Consider the following 21,457-nt stretch of genomic DNA (forward strand, 5'->3'; position numbering starts at 1 on the left):
GTATGCAGCGAAGATGAAATAACCCCCAACGGGAGAGGTATAGCCTCAGGGCAGCAGGTGCGGGGATGATGATGGGAGTGATGGTGTGGATGTCCCAGTACGGATGGTGCGACAAGAAAGCACGGAGACGTGAAGGTACAGTTCGGGGTACAAGGTAGACCCTCCCGGGAGTACTGGCTAGTAGTTGGGGCCTGGTTAGTCTGCGAGTAAGCCGGAGTTCCCCTGGCCAGGCGGAGTTGTAGGTCTTCCCGTTAGTCTGTACCCTTTCTGGCTACCCTGCTTTCGGCGGTTACAAGTAGCCCACGTCCCTGGGTATACCGTGTGGTGCTCACCCGTATGGCTGGTGACTTGGGGCCTCCTGTTAGCCTCCGCTCCGGGATGGCGGTGCTGGTCCCTTGGTTGTGACTGAGCCTCCGGGCTTTTATGGCCAGAGGACCTGGAATCCCCTGCCGGATGGATTCTGCTGCTGGGTAATCTTAGTCCCCACAGCCTCGGACTCCTGTGTCCGGTTTCAGTACTTTCTCCCAGGGCGAGCTCTGCACAGCTCCAGCCCCTGGCGCTTCTCCTTGGCTCCTCTCTTCTCTACTCACTCTCTACTCACTAACCCTGCCTCAGCCCCAGTTTTATATAGGGGAAGTTCTTCCCCTCCCAGGACTGGGCAGGAGGTGTGGCATGCTTAGGGTGCCTGACCAGGAAACCTCCCACCTGCTCACAGACGTAATATTGCTATTACTGTGGAAACCAGACCCCTGGGGTGCCACATATACGGTACGGAGCCCTATGCGGGGCCATGTATACAGTACGGAGCACTATGCGGTGGCCGTGTATACAGTACAGAGCACTATGCGGGGCCATATATATAGTATTACAGAGCACTATATGGGGCCATATATACAGTACAGAGTACTATACGGGGCCATATGTATAGTATTACAGAGCACTATGTGGGGCCATATATACAGTACGGTGCACTATGCAGGGGCCGTGTATACAGTATGAATCACTTTGGGTGATGTATACTGTGTGCAGCACTATGGGGGGCCATATATAAAGTAGTATGGAGCACTATGCGGGGCCATGTATAAAGTAGTATGGAGCACTATGCAGGGCCGTGTATACAGTACGGAGCACTATGCGGGGCCATGTAAACAGTACGAAGCACTATGCGGGACATGTATACAGTACGGAGTACTATGCGGGGACATTTATACAGTACGGAGAACAAGGCGGAGCCATGTATACAGTATGGAGCTCTATGCGGTGCCATGTATACTTTGTGCACCACTATGCTGGGCCATGTATACAAAACAGCAGTATTCGGGGCCATGTATACAGTAGTTCGGAGCACTATGCAGGGCCATGTATACAGTACGGAGCACTATGCGGGGCATATGTATACAGTACCGAGTCCTATGCAGGGCCATGTATACATATGGAGCACTATGTTGGACCATGTATATAGTAGTACGGAGCACTATGCGGAGCCATGTATAGAGTACGAAGCACTATGCGGGTGACATGTATACAGTACGAAGTACTATGCAGGGCCATGTATACAGTACAGAGCACTATGCGGAAACATTTATGGTCATGTATACGGTACGGAGAACTATGCGGAGCCATGTATACTGTGTGCAGCACTATGCGGGGCCATATATACAGTATGGAGCACTATGCAGGGCCATGAATACAGTACGGAGCACTATGCGGGGCCATGTATACAGTACAGAGCACTATGTGTGGCCATGTGTTCAGTACGGAGCACTATGCGTGGCCATGTATACAGTACGGAGCACTATGCAGGGCAACGTATAGAGTACGGAGCACTATGCGGGGGCCATGTATGCAGTACAGAGCACTATGTGGGGGCCGTATATAGTGTACGGAGCACTATGCGGGGCCAGGTTTACCATATGAAGCACTATGCGGGGCTATGGATACAGTACGGAGCACTATGCGGGGCCATATATACAGTACGGAGCACTATGCGGGGCCATGTATACGTACGGAGCACTATGCGGGGTCATGTATACTGTATGCAGTAGTATGCGAAGCCATATATACTAAACAGAGCAGTATGCGGGACCATGTATACAGTATGGAGCACTATGCGACGCCATGTATACAGTATGGAGCACTATGCAGGAACATTTATGGTCATGTATACGGTACAGAGAACTATGCGGAGCCATGTATACTGTGTGCAGCACTATGCGGGGCCATATATTCAGTATGGAGCACTATGCAGGGCCATGAATACAGTACGGAGCACTATGCGGGGTCCATGTATACAGTACGGAACACTATGCGGGGCCATATATACAGTATGGAGCACTATGCAGGGCCATGAATACAGTACGGAGCACTATGCAGGGCCATGTATACAGTATGGAGCACTATGCAGGGCCATGAATACAGTACGGAGCACTATGCTGCACATAACACATCTGCATCTCTGGCTGCTATGGGCATAAAAGGGGACAAACTTATGGTGTGGCACCCATGCTCCCCTGACCTCAACCCCATTGAGAACCTCTGGAGCATCATCAAAAGGAGTGTCTATGATGGCGGGAGGCAGTTCACATCTAAGCAACAGCTCTGGGAGGGTATTATGTCCTCATGCAAAACAATTAAAGCAGAAACCATCCAAAACCTGACAAATTCAATGGACGAGAGAGTTCAGAAGCTCCTTTCGAACAAGGGGTCCTATGTGCAAATGTAACATCACCTAGAATAAAGTTTTGAGTTGAAAACTGTTTGATTTCAGTTTGTAATAACCTGCTAATGCTTATAATTTCAAAAATGACCATTTTTTTCTTTATTAAAATGAAAAGGTTGAAAACTCTGCTGTACATAATAATTTGGAACATGCATTTTGAGTGAAGTTTGAGTTTTTAATTTTTTTAAAAATATACTGTTATCATAGGCAGTTTGTACAAAAACCTTTCAATTGTACTCTAATAATTATAATAATAATTTTTATTTACATAGCGCCAACATATTCCGCAGCACTTTACAATTAAGCGGGGACATGTACAAACAATAAATTCAATACAAGGTGAGACAGTTTAACAGTTACATCAGGAGTGAGGTCCCTGCTCGCAAGCTTACATTCTACAAGGAAATGGGGGGACACAATAGGTGGAAAGTGCTTGTTATTTCAGGTCAGGCAATTATAATAAGTCGGGATGGTCATATAAGGCTGTATGATCCGGTCATCAGCCTGTATGTTCAAGTGCAATACTCAATTACCGAGTGCAGTTATCGTGTGCATGGAGGGTGTAGAGACAGATGAACAGTAGGGAGTAGATTCTGAATAGTATTTAGGAGGGAACAGGGGAAAGTTAGTTTACTGGGTATTTGAGGTGGTAGGCTTGTTTAAAGAGATGGGTTTTTAAAGCGCGCTTGAAGACATCGGGGCTAGGCATCAATCGGATCGTCTGGGGTAGAGCATTCCAGAGAACTGGTGCAGTACGAGAGAAGTCTTGGAGACGGAGGTGCGAGGTTCGGATTATGGGGATGTTAGTCTTAGGTCATTTGTGGAACGGAGGGCACGTGTAGGACGATAGACTGAGATGAGAGAGTAGATATAAGGTGGTGCAGAACTGTGGAGAGCTTTGTGGGTGAGAGCAATGAGTTTATATTGGACCCTGTAGCGAATGGGTAACCAGTATAATGACTGGCACAAGGTGGAGGCATCGGTGAAGCGGCTGGTTAGAAATACGACCCTGGCTGCCGCATTCAGGACAGATTGGAGAGGGGAAATTTTGGTAAGAGGGAGACCGATCAGGAGAGAGTTGTAGTAGTCCAGACGAGAGTGAATAAGAGCGACAGTAAGAGTTTTAGCAGTAATAGCTAATAGCTAATAGTTATTTGACTGGAAAATTACAATGACTGCAATTCATATAGGTAATTTGGGAAAATCTGAGAAAATATTATTTGCATAATAATTTGGAACACAGTGTAGTAGTACCGAGCACAATGCGGGGGCCGTGTATACAGTACGGAGCACTATGCGGGGCCATGTAAATAGTAGTACGGAGCACTATGCGGGGCCATGTATACAGTACGAAGCACTATGAGGGGCAGATGTATACAGTACGGAGTACTATGCGGGGCCATGTATACAGTACAGAGCACTATGCGGGGCCGTGTACACAGTATGGAGCACTATGCGGGGCCATGTATACAGTACGAAGCACTATGAGGGGCAGATGTATACAGTACGGAGTACTATGCGGGGCCATGTATACAGTACGGAGCACTATGCGGGGCCGTGTACACAGTATGGAGCACTATGCGGGGCCATGTATACAGTACGGAGCACTATTCGGGGCCATGTATACTGTACAAAGCACTATGTGACTAGCCCAGGGGATGGGGATGACTCGGTTACCGGGGCCTTTAGCCTTAAGGAGGTCGCGGTGGTCGGCTCTCGGGCCCATTCTCTGGGGTCTCTCTTTAAAAAGGCGTTGATAGATGTTAAGTTTTATTAAAGAGTTCGTGTCGCCACCTATGGTTTCTGATGATATTCACCAGCGCTGCACAGTCCACTGAGGCCAGTGATAAGGCAGCTAGATGGTATGGCTCGCCACAGGTGGAGCTAGGCCTCAGGGCAGCGTATGGACGGGGAAAGCAGGACGGAGAGACTCAGCCGAGTCAGAGCAAGAACAGGGACGGACACAAAAGTCACTTCAGTACCTTTTACTGATGGAAATTCAGGCACTTCCCGGAGCACTGTAGGGTGAAGGGTGTATGTCCGGATCCTCCCCAATGAGCGGGTTTTGGGCCTCCTCTTTCTTGCTTCTGCGTAGTAAGTTTCTGACCTGCCTGAAGCTAGGCCTAACTTTGCCTCTGTCCTGCGCTGGCTGACCTTGTGGTAGGGCCTTCTCTTGGAGTGCACGCTCCCGACCTACGGGGCCTATGTGTCTCCTGGCTCTGGAACGTATCAGCACTTTAGCGATCCTGGGACTTGTAGTTCTCCAGGGATTCCAGTTTATCTTACTGGGTCATGGAGATCCCGGTAAGCTTCGGACTCGGTGTCCGGTAACTGCTTCTTCTTCAGGGTGAGCTAGTTAAGCTCCTCTGCCCCTATGAACTAACTCTCTCTACTCTCCTTCGGCCTACTCGGGCCCTCCTAGGCTACTCACACTAACGGCAGCTTGCCGCGCTTCACCGATCTTATGGCGCCGGCACACCTAAGCTCACTTCTCTGAGCTACAACTGAGACTAGAACATACTCCACTGCAGACTAACCTCTCTCAGGCTTCTACTGCAGGAACTCTCTCAACAGACTTCTGCTCTCTGTCGACTCCAGTCTAGACTAACTGCTGCCTGGCTCCACCTTCTCTATTTATCTATCCCTAACGGGCTCCCTCTGGTGGTCTGAGGTGGAAGGTGGAGATGTGTGAATGGTTATGGGGGCCTCTTGTGGAGGAATCCTTCAATACACCCTTCTAGGATCTGTGATACCAAGCACAGCTGGGCTTCACATTTGCGGGGCCATGTATACAGTACGGAGCACTATGCGGGGCCATGTTTACAGCATAGAGCACTATGCGGGGCCATGTATACAGTACGGAGCACTATGCGGGGCCGTGTATACAGTACGGAGCACTATGCGGTGGCCATGTATACAGTACAGAGCACTATGCGGGGCCATGTATATAGTATTACAGAGCACTATGCGGGGCCATGTATACAGTACGGAGCACTATGCGGGGCCATGTATATAGTAGTACAGAGCATTATGCGGGGGACGTGTATACAGTACCGAGCACTATGCGGGGCCATGTATATAGTAGTACGGAGCACTATGCGGGGGCCGTGTATACAGTATGGATCACTTTGCGGAGTGATGTATACTGTGTGTAGCACTATGCGGGGCCATGTATACAAAACAGCAGTATGTGGGGCCATGTATACAGTATGGAGTACTATGCGGGACCATGTAAACAGTAGTATGGAGCACTATGCGCGGGCCGTGTATACAGTACGGAGTACTATGCGGGGCCATGTATATAGTAGTGTGGAGTACTATGCAGGGCCATGTATACAGTACGGAGCACGATGCGGGGCCATGTATATAGTAGTATGGAGTACTATGCGGGCCGTGTATACAGTACGGAGCACTATGCGGGGCCATGTATACAGTACGGAGCACTATGTGGGGCCATGTATACAGTATGGAGCTCTATGCAGGGCCATGTATATAGTAGTATGGAGTACTATGCAGGGCCATGTATACGGTGCGGAGCACGATGCTTGGCCATGTATATAGTAGTACAGAGTACTATGCGGAGCCATGTATACAGTACGGAGCACTATGCGGGGCCATGTATACAGTATGGAGCTCTATGCGGGGCCATGTATACAGTACGGAGTACTATGCGGGGCCATGTATACAGTAGTACGGAGCACTATGCGCGGGCCGTGTATACAGTATGGAGCACTATGCGGGGCCATGTATACTGTGTGCAGCACTATGCAGGCCATGTATACAAAACAACAGTATGCGGGGCCATGTATACAGTATGGAGCTCTATGCTGGGCAATGTATACTGTGTGCAGCACTATGCGGGGCCATGTATACAAAACAGCAGTATGTGGGGCCATGTATACAAAACAGCAGTATGCGGGGCCATATATACAGTATGAAGTACTATGCGGGGCCATGTATGCAGTACGGAGGAATATGCGGGGCCATGTATATGTAGCACCCTGAGGATTCGGCTGCTACAGGGGTATTGCACCTCAACCCAGAGGTGTGGTATTCCACTCCCGGGTAAGGATGGAGTGTGGAACTGAGCTCAGTAGGCTGCATGCACTACATACATCCCATTTCCGGGGGACAGAACTACGGTACTCCCACTAGGTAAATGTGCAGGTACGACAGCGTCTGTCCCTGGCTGGAGTGGGAGGGGGGTGGAACATCCCAGTAGTGTAGGGGCAGATAGGGGGAGTACTCTGGGTAAAGCTAGGAGCTCATTGGGTGCTGGTCACCTGGGCTCACACATAGAGGGAGTATATAAGGTGGGCACCATCTTAGGACAGGGTCAGTCAGTCTTTTAGGAGAGAGTGAGTGCAGAGCAGAAGAGCTCAGCCAGGAGGGCTGACAGGGAGCTGTGGCTCCGGCTGGGCTCAGCTCCAGGGCCAAGTCTGCAGTGAGGAGAGAGGAGAAAGAAAGGCCCAGAGAGAAAGACAAGAGGGAACCCTGAGATCCCAGAATTAAGCCATAAGGGTGAAGGGTTGGCGGACACGGGTACCGGAACCCGAACTGGTGGAGGCCACTTATACTCAGCCAGGAACCGGAGGTCGTGGTCAAGATTTGCCACGACCCTCACCAAATCCACCAGAAAGGCACACCGAGAATAGGGTCAGGGAACCCAGAGAAGGTGCAACCATCAGGAGACCCGAGGGAGCCGGCCATAGGTGGATCCCTGGTGGGAACGGCCAGAGAGAGAGAGTCAGAAGGGAGCTCAGGACCACGCTCCGGAACTGCCTGGGGGTTAGCCGAGTCCAGGACCTGGTGGACGCAGCACGGCTCGGGTGGTCACTCAAGGCCAGAGTGACCGAGGAACACCCGTAAGTAAAAACCCCGAAACTGCATCTCGTGTCTCTGACTCTTCTTACTACACCATAACTACCCCCATCATCCACACCAGCTGCCCTGAGGCCATACCCCTCCCGTTGGGGGTTATACCATCATCGCTGCACCCATACCACCGGCCTCAGCGGACTGTTCTGCAGCGGCGGCTTCAAAGCCGCACTCAACGGGTGGCGTAGTCGATCAAGTTAACATCTACTGCCATAGACTGCCACTTAGTTTGACACCCTGGGCACGGACCGGGTCACCGCCACAAGGACTACTACCCCTATCTAGATCCGGCTCCGGGTATCCCCTGAACATGGCCCAGGGGGCGCGTCATATACAGTAGTACGGAGCACTATGCACAGGCCGTGTATACAGTACGGAGCACTATGTGAGGCCATGTATATAGTAGTACGGAGTACTATGGAGGGCCATGTATACAGTATGGTGCACTATGCGGGACCATGTATACAGTAGGGAGCACTATGTGGGGCCATGTATATAGTAGTGTGGCGCCCCTGAGGGTTCGAACGCCACAGGAATGCTGCTCTTCTTTAATGGAGTGTGGTGTTCCTCCTCTGAGGTAAGTCCGGTGTGATGGTAGTTACCTAGTTTTTGCATCCAACACCACATTTCCACCAGAGGGAGCTATTATGCACTAGGTGCTGCTCCCCTGTTTACAGGGAGACTGGGGAACACAAAGTGGTAGGAACCAGTTAGTGGGTGTGGGTGGAGGAACAGTTAGTTTGTGACACTTCTAATTTCATATTTAATAGAATGCCATCTTTGATCTTGGTTCTTTTTGGTCTCTTGCTGGTCCTTTTGGTTCTGTGTGGACCTGTCCTTCTAAGTGGTCGCACTGTGCTGTCAAAATACTGTGTGTTAAGTGACTTCCCTCCGGGAGCGCAGGTCCTGTGTGGGCCTGCACCGGCATGGGACACAGCCCTCGTACCCCGATCTATGGGATGAGAGGGAGGTTGCAGACAAGGAATGTCTCAACCCGGCCAAGGACCAGGATCGAGAAGGCCCGGGAGCTTTAGAGTGTGGCTCCCTAGCAAATGGGTCCCGAGGAGGATGCAGACGGAGCGGAGTACGCCACCTGTCCTCTTCTACCTGATCTATTCAGAGGGATTCCGGCTGCAAGAGGGGTACCGGCCCCCGACACCCGACCTAGTACTCTATGTCCAGGTCGGGAAAGCCCGGTTAGGCCCTGAGGATCCCGCCGGGCTTGGGATGGAGAGGAATTGCCACCCGAGCCATACACCTGAGAGGAGCTCAGAGGGAGACCCGGCCTCTCTACACACGCACAGACGGGAAGGGGTAAAGTCTGTAGTGCAGGAACACTCTGGTGTAGGGATGCTGCCTCACACTGGACTTCCTCGGAGGTAGTCGGACCCCCGTCCCTGGTGGCCGCAGGACTCCGCGAGGAGCAGGGAGAAGCCTTGCGCTGCTTATGAGAACTGTGAGTAAAGCCTTGGAAATTCATCCCTAAGGCCTCCGGACTGTTCATTACCCGCCATACCACGCGACAAGGTGCCCGCACTCCCACACTACTACCCCCCTTCATCCTGCCTTGCCTGCCCTGAGGCCGCGCTCCGCCTGTGGGGAGCAGCGAGAACTTTAGCCGCCATGACATCGGGCCTCAGCGGACTGTAAGCGGCGCTGGTGGCGCATCACCAGACACCACAGGTGGCGTAGTCGACAATTACCACTCAACCCGGAAAGCCCTAACATCATTTTCAATGTGACAGCCCTGGGCACTGACACGGGTCGAGGCCACGACTGCGTTCTCAACATCTGACCCGGCTCAGAGTACCCCATCTTCCCAGGGCAGGGCTTGCGAGCGTCACAGTAGGATGGAGCACTATGCGGGGCCATATATACAGTACGAAGCGCTATGCGGGGGACATGTATACAGTAGTACGGAGCACTATGCGGGGCCTTGTATACAGTACGGAGCACTATGCGGGATCATGTATATAGTAGGATGGAGCACTATGCGGGGCCATGTATACGTACGGAGCACTATGTGGGGCCATGTATACAATACGGAGTACTATGCGGGGTCATGTGTACAGTAGCACTATGCGGGGCCATGTATACAGTAGTACAGAGCACTATGCGTGGCCATGTATACAGTACGGAGCACTATGCGGGGCCATGTATATAGTAGGATGGAGCAGTATGCGGGGCCATCTATACAGTATGGAGCACTATGCGGGCGATATGTATACAGTACGGAGTACTATGCGGGACCATGTATACAGTAGGTAGCAGTATATGGGGCCATGTATACAGTATGGAGTACTATGCGGGGCCATGTCTGCAGTACGGAGCACTATGCATGGGCTGTATCTACAGTACGGAGCACTCTGTGAGGCCATGTATATAGTAGCACGGAGCACTATGCTGGGCCGTGTATACAGTACGGAGCACTATGCGGGGCCATGTATATAGTAGGATGGAGCACGATGCAAGGCCATGTATACAGTACGAAGCACTATGCGAGGGACATGTATACAGTAGGGAGTACTATGCGGGGCCATGTATACGTACAGAGCACTATGCGGGGCCATGTATAGAGTACGGAGCACTATGCGGGGCCATGTATATGACGCGCCCCTGGGCCTGCTGTGTCGCGTAGCGTCTCGCACACGGGGGCTTACCCGTAACCGGATCAGATGAGGGTTGTAGTCTCCGAGTGGCGGGACCCGGTCCGTGCCCAGGGAGTCAAGCTCAGTGTATGGCAGTCTTGATAGATGTTATTTGAGGGTCGACTACGCCACCCGTTGATTTGCAGCTATGGAGCTGCCGCTGCAGGGCAGACCGCTGAGGCCGGTGTAGAATTGTGCAGCGCGATAGTATAACCCCCAACGGGAGGGGTATGGCCTCAGGGCAGCCGACGTGGAAGATAGGGGTAGCAGGAACCACTCAGAGACGGTGCGGTGTAATTCAGGGTCTTTACTGGTAACAACGATAGACCCTCCCGGAGTACTTGCTAGCGATCGGGGCCTGGTCAGTCCTTGAGCAGATGGGATCTCCCCTGGCCAGGCAGAGTTGTAGGCCTTCCCAACTAACTGTACTCTTCTGGCTACCTTGCTAGAGGCGGGTATAAGTAGCCCACGTCCCTGAGTGTACCGTGTGGTGCTCACCCGTATGGCCGGTGACTCGGGGCCTTCTAATGGCTTCCGCTCCACGATGGCGGTGCTGGTCCCACGCTTGTGACCGTGCCTTCGGGTTTCTGGGCCAGAGGACCTGCAATCCCCTGCCGGTCGGTTTCTGCTGCTGGGTAGAGATTAGCCCCCACAGCCTCGGACTCCGGGTCCGGTGATACTCCTCAGTCAGGGCGAGCTCTGCAGCTGCCAGCCCCTGACTCTTTGTAACACTGCTCCCACAGAGCTCCTGTTGTTTCTTCCTATGCTGCTTCTCTGTCTCAACTTCTGCTCTTCTTCTACTCCAGGCTCAGGCCCCTGGACAGGGCCTGCCTGTGGAGCAGAGCCCATAGAGCAGCTCTGCTCCCTGTCTTCTCCTCTCTGAACTCCCTAACTCTGCCTCAGCCCCAGGTTTATATAGGGGAAGTTCTTCCCCTCCCAGGACTGGGCAGGAGGTGTGGCATGCATAGGATCCCTGACCAAGAGACCTCCCACCTGCTCTCAGACATAACATTGCTGTTACTGTGGAAACCAGACCCCTGGGGTGCCACATTCCCCCCTAGTGAATTTTAGTACTCCGGGACTAAACAAATTTTAGAAAAACATAACAAGATATAAACATTAATAGTACTACAAGAAAATCACATAAAGATGGTCACGGCGTGTCCGCAACCGGGTGCAGTCTCTGAAGAAAAGCAAGGTGTCCATTTCACCAAAACAGGGAGACGTAACCAGGTAGGGGCCTGTCCTGCCCCGAGTCCTTAACAGTCTTTAGTCCATCCTGGGTTACGCTCCAACTATGCACAGGGTGGCCGCTCTCAGTCCTCGGCCAGTGAGGATAAGGGATGGCTGCTCACAGTCCTCAGCCTGGTAAGGGATAGGGACACACGGGAAACAGTTCACACTTGTCCCAACGGGGACCATATTTTAATCAGCAGCAGTCCTTGTACCCTAACGGGTAACTATTTACAGTTTCAGTTTATGCTACTTCCCTTCAGCAGCGGTGTCCTCTCCTTGTCTCCTCCTGAGGATAGTCTTCAGACCCGTCCGGGTCCTCTTGTAGGTTCAGGGCATAGTCCCTTATACTCTCATGTGCCCGCTGTTTGCACCCGTAGAATCCAAGCTTGATCTCGGCTGAGGTGCGGGCATCAAAGGTGTCCCTCAGCCGGGTTAGTATCCCTGCGACAGTCTTCCTCCCAGGTGGCCAGGATTTTACTTCCCTTTTGGCTGCCCCGGTTAGCTGGGCCACCAGGATGCTCACTTTTTGCTCTTCTGTGAGGGGGTACACCTGGAAGAGGCTATCCAGCTTTTCTCTAAAGTCATGCAGGGTATGTGACTCCCCTGAGTACTGGGGTAGCCAAGCTGCTCCCGGGATATAGGGCATGGTGAAAGGCATAACTGCAGCAGCGGTGGCGCTGGCGGGGGTTGAGGCAGTGAAGCTCTCCTCCGTATCCGACATCTTCCTCCCCCCTAGTGGACCGTGGCCTACCTCGCGATGATCCTGTTCCATAGGCCGTGGCTCCGCAGTGGATCGTCAGGGTTGAGGACCTTCCGTCGCGCTCCGGTGACGTCGGCGTCTGCTGGGCTCCTTCCAGGACCTTACGCAACGTCCGGACGTGAGGCAGGGCTTCAGTTCTCGCGCGCTTTCGGAGTCCACGCCCCTCTTCTTCCCGCGCGGCGTCCTCAAGATGGCGTCCAATGGCGGGAAAACTCCACGGATGGCGGGAAGAAGGCAGAAGATGGCGCCGGATGGCGGGAAACTTCACCGATGGCGGGAAGAAGGCTGAAGATGGCGCCGGATGGCGGGAATCTTCACCACAGGTAAGTTTGAAAAGTCTCTTTTTCAGGCACGCAGTACCAGGTGGTTGCGGGCACAAAATCCTGCCGACTACGCCAAAGCTGACGCGCCCCTGGGCCTGCTGTGTCGCGTAGCGTCTCGCACACGGGGGCTTACCCGGAACCGGATCAGATGAGGGTTGTAGTCTCCGAGTGGCGGGACCCGGTCCGTGCCCAGGGAGTCAAGCTCAGTGTATGGCAGTCTTGATAGATGTTATTTGAGGGTCGACTACGCCACCCGTTGATTTGCAGCTATGGAGCTGCCGCTGCAGGGCAGACCGCTGAGGCCGGTGTAGAATTGTGCAGCGCGATAGTATAACCCCCAACGGGAGGGGTATGGCCTCAGGGCAGCCGACGTGGAAGATAGGGGTAGCAGGAACCACTCAGAGACGGTGCGGTGTAATTCAGGGTCTTTACTGGTAACAACGATAGACCCTCCCGGAGTACTTGCTAGCGATCGGGGCCTGGTCAGTCCTTGAGCAGATGGGATCTCCCCTGGCCAGGCGGAGTTGTAGGCCTTCCCAACTAACTGTACTCTTCTGGCTACCTTGCTAGAGGCGGGTATAAGTAGCCCACGTCCCTGAGTGTACCGTGTGGTGCTCACCCGTATGGCCGGTGACTCGGGGCCTTCTAATGGCTTCCGCTCCACGATGGCGGTGCTGGTCCCACGCTTGTGACCGTGCCTTCGGGTTTCTGGGCCAGAGGACCTGCAATCCCCTGCCGGTCGGTTTCTGCTGCTGGGTAGAGATTAGCCCCCACAGCCTCGGACTCCGGGTCCGGTGATACTCCTCAGTCAGGGCGAGCTCTGCAGCTGCCAGCCCCTGACTCTTTGTAACACTGCTCCCACAGAGCTCCTGTTGTTTCTTCCTATGCTGCTTCTCTGTCTCAACTTCTGCTCTTCTTCTACTCCAGGCTCAGGCCCCTGGACAGGGCCTGCCTGTGGAGCAGAGCCCATAGAGCAGCTCTGCTCCCTGTCTTCTCCTCTCTGAACTCCCTAACTCTGCCTCAGCCCCAGGTTTATATAGGGGAAGTTCTTCCCCTCCCAGGACTGGGCAGGAGGTGTGGCATGCATAGGATCCCTGACCAAGAGACCTCCCACCTGCTCTCAGACATAACATTGCTGTTACTGTGGAAACCAGACCCCTGGGGTGCCACATATACAGTATGGAGCACTATGCGGGGCCATGTATACATATGGAGCACTATGCGGGGCCATGTATACATTACGGAGCACTATGCGAGGCCATGTATATAGTAGGATGGAGCACTATGCAAGGCCATGTATACAGTACGAAGCACTATGCGGGGGACATGTATACAGTACGGAGCACTATGCGGGACCATGTATACAGTAGGTAGCACTATGCGGGGCCATGTATACAGTAGTACGGAGCACTATGCTGGGCCGTGTATACAGTACGGAGCACTATGCAGAGCCATGTATATAGTAGGATGGAGCACTATGCAAGGCCATGTATACAGTAAGAAGCACTATGCGAGGGACATGTATACAGTAGGGACTACTATGCGGGGCCATGTATACGTACGGAGCACTATGCGGGGCCATGTATACAGTTCGGAGCACTATGCGGGGCCATGTATACAGTATGGAGCACTATGCGAGGCCATGTATACAGTACAGAGAACTATGCAGGGCAACGTATAGAGTACGGAGCACTATGCGGGGGCCATGTATGCAGTACAGAGCACTATGTAGGGCCGTATATAGAGTACGGAGCACTATACGGGGCCGGGTATCCCATATGAAGCACTATGCGGGCTGTGGATACAGTACGGAGCACTATGCGGGGCCATATATACAGTACGGAGCACTATGCGAGGCCATGTATACTGTATGGAGCACTATGCGAGGCCATGTATATAGTACGGAGCACTATGTGGGCCCATGTATATAGTAGTACCGAGCACAATGCGTGGGCCGTGTTTACATTACGGAGCACTATGCGGGGCCATGTAAATAGTAGTACGGAGCACTATGCGGGGCCATGTATACAGTACGGAACACTATGCGGGGCCATGTTCACAGTATGGAGCACAGTGCGGGGCCATATATACAGTATGGAGCACTATGCGGGACCATGTATACAGTAGGTAGCACTATGCGGGGCCATGTATACGGTACGGAGCAATATGAGGGGTACATGTATACAGTTCGGAGCATTATGCGGGGCCATGTATACAGTATGGAGCACTATGCGAGGCCATGTATACAGTACAGAGAACTATGCAGGGCAACGTATAGAGTACGGAGCACTATGCGGGGGCCATGTATGCAGTACAGAGCACTATGTAGGGCCGTATATAGAGTACGGAGCACTATACGGGGCCGGGTATCCCATATGAAGCACTATGCGGGCTGTGGATACAGTACGGAGCACTCTGCGGGGCCATATATACAGTACGGAGCACTATGCGAGGCCATGTATACTGTATGGAGCACTATGCGAGGCCATGTATATAGTACGGAGCACTATGTGGGCCCATGTATATAGTAGTACCGAGCACAATGCGTGGGCCGTGTTTACATTACGGAGCACTATGCGGGGCCATGTAAATAGTAGTACGGAGCACTATGCGGGGCCATGTATACAGTACGGAACACTATGCGGGGCCATGTTCACAGTATGGAGCACAGTGCGGGGCCATATATACAGTATGGAGCACTATGCGGGACCATGTATACAGTAGGTAGCACTATGCGGGGCCATGTATACGGTACGGAGCAATATGAGGGGTACATGTATACAGTTCGGAGCATTATGCGGGGCCATGTATACAGTATGGAGCACTATGCGGGGCCGTGTATACAGTACGGAGCTCTATGCGGGGCCGTGTATACAGTACGGAGCACTATGCGGGGCCATGTATACAGTACGGAGCTCTATGCGGGGCCATGTATATAGTAGTATGGAGCACTATGCGGGGCCATGTATACAGTACGAAGCACTATGAGGGGCCGTGTATACAGTACGGAGTACTATGCGGGGCCATGTATACAGTACGGAGCACTATGCGGGACCATGTATACAGTAGGTAGCACTATGCGGGGCCAAGTATACGGTACGGAGCACTATGAGGGGGACATGTATAAAGTACGGAGTACTATGCGGGGCCATGTATACAGCACGGAGCACTATGCTGGGCCGTGTATACAGTATGAAGCACTATGCGGCGCCGTGTATACAGTACGGAGCACTATGCGGGGCCGTGTATACAGTACACAGCACTATGCGGTGGCCATGTATACAGTACGGAGCACTATGCAGGGCCATGTATATAGTAGTACAGAGCACTATGCTGGGGACGTGTATACAGTACCGAGCACTATGCGGGGCCATGTATACAGTACGGAGTAGTATGCGGGGTCATGTATAAAGTACGGTGAACTATGCGGGACCATGTATACAGTAGGTAGCACTATGCGCAGCCATGTATACAGTAGTACGGAGCACTATGCGGGGCCATGAATACAGTACGGAGCACTATGCGGGGCCATGTATACAGTAGTACGGAGCACTATGCGGGGCCATGAATACAGTACGGAGCACTATGCGGAGCCATGTATACAGTACTATGGAGCACTATGCGGGGCCATGTATACAGTACGGAGCACTATGCAGGGCCATGTATACAGTACGGAGCACTATGCGGAGCCATGTATACAGTACTATGGAGCACTATGCGGGGCCATGTATACAGTACGGAGCACTATGCAGGGCCATGTATACAGTACGGAGCACTATGCGGAGCCATGTATACAGTACTATGGAGCACTATGCGGAGCCGTGTATACAGTACGGAGCACTATGCGGGGCCATGTGTATGTGTCACCCTGGCCTGGATGCCACAAATTTAATAAAGCTGTGTCTGAGAGCAAGGGGGAGGTTCTCTAGTCAGGGGAACATTAGCATGCAATACCTCCTGTCTCAGGCCAGTAGGGGGAGCAAGCTGCCCCTATAAATGCTGGAACTGGGGGCAGGGTTAGGGAGAACTGGACAACCTGTGTCTGAAGAAAGAGGTGTCCGAGAGCAGGGACAGACAGTTGTGTTGCAGCCTAAGAGGCCGTGTGGCAGTGGGAGAGCCACAAGCCAGGGACATGAGGTGAAGTACGCCTGTCCTGGCAGACAAAGAGACTACTCTACCAGACTTTGGTGTCTGAGGCTGTGAGGATTCCACTTCCCACAACAGAAACCAGTCCGCAGGGGACTGTATGTTCCTTGGCCTAAGAAGCCCGGAGGCTCCGCCACAGCAGAAGGGACCAGCAAAGCCGTACCAGGCCGGGAGTAGAAAGGGACCCACGTTGCAAGCCATACGGGCGAGAGGACACGGTGAGCTCAGGAATGTGGGCTGTTACACTACCAGAAGGGAAATAGCCAGAAGGAGCGCAGAAAGCACGGTAGGCCTACACCCTCACCCTGGCCAGGGCCAGCTTCCCACTTGTTCTCAGACATCCAGGCCCCCTCCTAGCCGGGCCTGTTTCTGGGTCGTTTTACCTGTTATAATAAAGACCCTGAACTGTTGAAGAGGCCTCCGTCTCCTGGCTATCGCGGTCGGAATCATCCCCTCCATCATCCATTATATATTCTGCCCTGGGGCCATACTCCTCCCGTGGGGAGTTGAACAATCCAGTGCTGCACATCTATATCAGCCCCGGCGGTCTGCACTGCAGCAGCGGTTAACCCTGACCGCAATCCACGGGTGGCGTAGTCGGACGTCACTTAAAACTTATAAAGGACTACCACTGGTCTGACCACCCTGAGTCACGGACCGGGTTGTCACTACTACCCCCATCTTCTCCCTATTGCCCGGTTCCGAGTGCCCCACGGCCCAGGGGGCGAGTCATATACAGTACGAAGGTCTATGCGGGGGACATGTATACAATACGGAGTACTATGCGGGGCCGTGTATACAGTACGGAGCACTATGCGGGACCATGTATACAGTACAGAGTACTATGCGGGGCCATGTATGCAGTACGGAGCGCTATGCGGGGCAATGTATACAGTACGGAGCACTATGCGGGGCCATGTATAAAGTACGGAGCACTATGCGGGACCATTTATACAGTAGGTAGCACTATGCGGGGCCATGTATACAGTAGTACTTAGCACTATGCGGGGCCATGTATACAGTAAGGAGCACTATGAGGGGCATATATACAGTACGAAGCACTATGCGGGTGACATGTATACAGTACGGAGTACTATGCGGGGCCGTGTATACAGTACAGAGCACTATGCGGGACCATGTATACAGTATGGAGTACTATGCGGGGCCGTGTATACAGTACAGAGCACTATGCGGGACCATGTATACAGTATGGAGTACTATGCGGGGCCATGTATACAGTACAGAGCACTATGCGGGACCATGTATACAGTATGGAGTACTATGCGGGGCCATGTATGCAGTACGGAGCGCTATGCGGGGCAATGTATACAGTACGGAGCACTATGCGGGGCCATGTATAAAGTACGGAGCACTATGCGGGACCATTTATACAGTAGGTAGCACTATGCGGGGCCATGTATACAGTAGTACTTAGCACTATGCGGGGCCATGTATACAGTAAGGAGCACTATGAGGGGCATATATACAGTACGAAGCACTATGCGGGTGACATGTATACAGTAGGTAGCACTATGCGGGGCCATGTATACAGTATGGAGTACTACGCGGGGCCATGTATGCAGTACGGAGCACTATGCGGGGCCATGTATACAGTAGTACGGAGCACTATGCGCGGGCCGTGTATACAGTACGGAGCACTATGCGGGGCCATGTATGCAGTACGGAGCACTATGCGGGGCCATGTATACAGTAGTACGGAGCACAATGTGCGGGCCGTGTATATAGTAGGATGGAGCACTATGAGGGGCATGTATACAGTACGAAGCACTATGCGGGTGACATGTATACAGTACGGAGTACTATGCGGGACCATGTATACAGTAGGTAGCACTATGCGGGGCCATGTATACAGTATGGAGTACTATGCGGGGCCATGTATGCAGTACGGAGCACTATGCGGGGCCATGTATACAGTAGTACGGAGCACTATGCGCGGGCCGTGTATACAGTACGGAGCACTATGCGGGGCCATGTATACAGTATGGAGTACTATGCGGGGCCATGTATGCAGTACGGAGCACTATGCGGGGCCATGTATACAGTAGTACGGAGAACTATGCGCGGGCCGTGTATACAGTAGTACAGAGCACTATGCGCGGGCCGTGTATACAGTACGGAGCACTATGCGGGGCCATGTATACAGTAGTACGGAGCACTATGCGCGGGCCGTGTATATGTAGCGCCCCGAGGGTTCGGCCGCTACAGGGGTATTGCACCTCTGCCAGAGGTGTGATATTCCACTCCCAGGTAAGGATGGAGTATGGACCAGGGCTCAGATAGCTGCATACAGCACACTCACCCCATTTCCGAGGGACAGCTCAATGGTGCTCCCATTAGACAGAAATGCAGGCACGACAGACCATGTCCCTGGCTGGAGTGGGGAGGGGGGAGGAATACCCAGTGATGTAGGAGCAGGAGGGGACGATTCCTGAGCGTAGGTAGGAGCCCATTGGTTGCTGGTCACCTGGGCTCATGTTTCTAAAGGGAGGTATAAAAGGTGGGCACCATCTTAGTGCTGGGAGTAGAAGAAGTAAAGTCCAGTCAGAGAAGACAGGGAGCAGAGGCTCTGTAGTAGCTCTGCTCAGAGGCAGGCCTAGAGAAAAGGCCGGAGTCTGAGAGGAGAAAGAGATGTGGGCCTGGAGAAGAGGCCAAAGAAAGGAGGAGAAGAAGGAACAGGAAAGAAGGAGAAGAGAGAGAGAAACAGAGGGGCTCAGGAACAAGAAGGTGGAAGGGACCCTCAGAACCCACGAGAATACCGGGTGAAGGGTCAGGCAGATTAAGGGTACCGGATCCCAAGTTGGTGGAGGAGAAACTACCCTCAGCCAAAGACCAGAGGTCGTGATCATTTATTGGTGCGACACCTCATCAAACCTGCTAGGAAGGCATCATATAGGACAGCGGGGAACGGGGCCCACGTTTACCCGCGCAGATCCGCGGCAGCTGGACAAAAGTGGGTCACTGGTGAGGCAGGCCAGAGAAAGGACAGAAGGGGGTCCTGAGCCATACTTCTGAACTGCCTGGGAGTTGACCGAGCCCCACACCTGGTGGACGCAGCACGGCTTGGGCGGTCACTACTGGTGCCGAAGTGACCCGGAGCACATGAACTGTGAGTAAAAGACATTGGATTACAGTACGTTGTCTGTGTACTTTCTCGCTCCTCCAGCACTACCGGTACTGGGACTCCCTGCACCACCACCCCCATCATCCACTGCACTGCCCTGGGGTACACTCTTCCCGTGGGGAGTTATCCAATCTCAGCTGCACACATCATCAGCCTCAGGGGATTACTTTGCAGCGGCGGTTCATAATAACCGCAATCCACGGGTGGCGTAGTCGGACATTATCAACGGTACATAGCAGACTACCATTGGTCTGACCACCCTGATCTGCGGGACCGGGCCGCCACTACTACCCCCATCGTTTCCCTGTTGCCTGGATCCGTGTGCCCCATGGCCCAGGGGGCGAGTCAGCTTTGGTGTAGTCGGCAGGATCGTTCCCAGCCCACCACAAGCGGGTATTGCGTGCCTGAAAGAGACTTTGCACTTACCTGAATGAAGTTTCCCGCCATCCGGAGCCGTTTCCTGCCATCTTCAGTCGGTTCCCGCCATCTTCAGCCGTTTTCCCGCCATCGGACGCCATCTTCAGAACGCCGCGCGGGAAGAAGAGGGGCGTGGACATCCAAAGCGCGCGATACTTGAAGCCCCGTCCTACGCACCGACGCTGCGCAAGGTCCTGGAAGGAGAGAGAGCGATGCTGATGTCACCAGGACGCGACGCAAGGTCCTTGCCCGGACCATCGCAAGCGGAGCCGCGGCCTACAGAAGAGGATCGCCTGAAGGTAGGCCACGGTTAACCGGGGGGGAGTAAGACATCAAGAACGGAGAGCAAGATGGCGGACCGGCAGCAGACTAAGCTGCCCAGCATCGGCAGTGCCCCAGCCGTCGCGGGCCCCGACCAGCGCCAGGAGAAGACACGTGATGCAGGAGCGGTCGCGGGAGCAGGTAAGAGGAGTCTCCCTGTCCCGGACGCTGCCAGAGTCAGCCTGCTCCCGGGCCCCCTGGTGGGTCCGCCGATCCCAGGCGCTGCAAACACCGACCTGCTCCAGACCCAGCAACAAGCCCTGCTGCCGAGTCCTCCAGCCCTGGGCGCTGCCACCACCAGCCCGCGCCCAGGCCCAAAGTCGCACCCTCTGATCCCGGGCGTCATCAACAGCGGCTCTCTCCAGGCCCCGCCGCAAGGCCTGCTGCACAAGGGCGCAAAGGGACCATACGCCCTCCATGTCCATCGGCTTACAGAGGAGGAACTGCAGCACTACGGCTGTGAGGAGAGCCAAGAGGACCCGGACGGGTCTGAAGGACAGTATGAGGAGGAAGGAGTGTCTGGAGGACACCACTACTAGTGAGTAGCAAAGTACCTGTGTATATAGTTACCCGTTAGGGTACAAGAACTGTTAAAGAGAACTATTTTGGAACCGTATCCAGACTAAAAGTGTGGTCCCCGTTGGGACTGTTATGGAACTGTTGACCGTGTGAAAGTTGCCCCTCATTCCCTACCTGGCAGAGGACTGGGAGCAGCCACCCCCCCCCCTTTTCTAACCGGCCGAGGACTAGGAACGGCCAATCCCCTGTAAATAGTTGCGCTTCCTAAAGCGCCCCCTACTGGTTTTATAACAAGACTGCAACGTCTACCTCAGGACGAGTTTATTGGACTGTTGCACCCTTAAGAAG

Source organism: Phyllobates terribilis, unplaced genomic scaffold (assembly GCF_046119375.1).
Source record: "Phyllobates terribilis strain yellow unplaced genomic scaffold, ASM4611937v1 Scaffold_3__8_contigs__length_932513732, whole genome shotgun sequence".
Classification (NCBI taxonomy): Eukaryota; Metazoa; Chordata; class Amphibia; order Anura; family Dendrobatidae; genus Phyllobates; species Phyllobates terribilis.